Below are 817 nucleotides of genomic sequence, written 5' to 3'. Positions count from 1 at the left end.
CTATTTAATGTGGGAGGGATGACCTTGTGCATTGGAATTTGCACTCTCAAGCTTGGCCTTGATTATTGTCATCTCTTTCCCCAAACTTGCAATTTGAGAGGATAGATTGTTGATGGCATTAAGTTGATCAACCGAGTAAACCATTGATCCATTCCTGCTTGAAGACTTTCTTTCTCCTTCTTGCCAATCCATGTAGTGGCGCACCACATCTTTTATAATGTCCACAACCTCTTCTTCGGTTTTGTTCATGATTGGGCCTCCAACTCCCGCATCAAGACACAATTTGCCTTAAGGACTCAACCCTCCATAGAAAATTGAATGATTTGATATTTTGGGATGCCATGATGGGGACATTCTTTTTGATACTCCTTATACCTTTCCCATGCTTCATACAAGCTCTCACTAGGTTTTTGCTTGAAACTTTGGATGAAAGCCCTTGCTTCCGCCGTTTTCTTTTGGGGGTAGAACCTAGATAACAATTCCTTGGTAACATCATCCCATGTTCTAAGAGAATTTGGCTTGACCTCCTTATCTAACCATTCCAAAGCTCGACCTATGAGAGAGAAGGGGAACAACTTGATTCAAATGAACTCTTGAGAAACACCATTCACTTTGATAGTGTTGTAATACTTCTCAAAATCTTTGACTTAGTTTAGCGGACTTTTAATCTTAGCTCCACTAAATTGTCTTCTTTCAATCAAAGTGATCATGGCCGGTCTTATCTCAAAATTGTTTGCCGGTGTTGTTGGCAAAGCAATCCCACTTTCAAACCTATATGCACCGGGAGTTCCCAACTCCTTCAAAGTAACTCTTGGAT

The 817-nt window shown here is 40.6% G+C and overlaps 1 non-coding gene across 1 annotated transcript; it reads left to right on the top strand.

The window, feature by feature from the left end:
• Positions 1–336: 336 nt before the first annotated feature.
• LOC145560939 (small nucleolar RNA R71) lies at positions 337–442 on the top strand. Its single transcript, XR_014093530.1, has one exon. It is a non-coding gene; the product is annotated as a small nucleolar RNA R71 (small nucleolar RNA).
• The last annotated feature ends 375 nt before the right edge of the window (positions 443–817 follow it).

Source organism: Chenopodium album, chromosome 9, assembly GCF_948465745.1.
Source record: "Chenopodium album chromosome 9, dcCheAlbu1.1, whole genome shotgun sequence".
Lineage (NCBI taxonomy): Eukaryota > Viridiplantae > Streptophyta > Magnoliopsida > Caryophyllales > Amaranthaceae > Chenopodium > Chenopodium album.
Note: the sequence above shows the minus strand (reverse complement) of the source record. Positions and strands in the feature narration are given on the sequence as shown.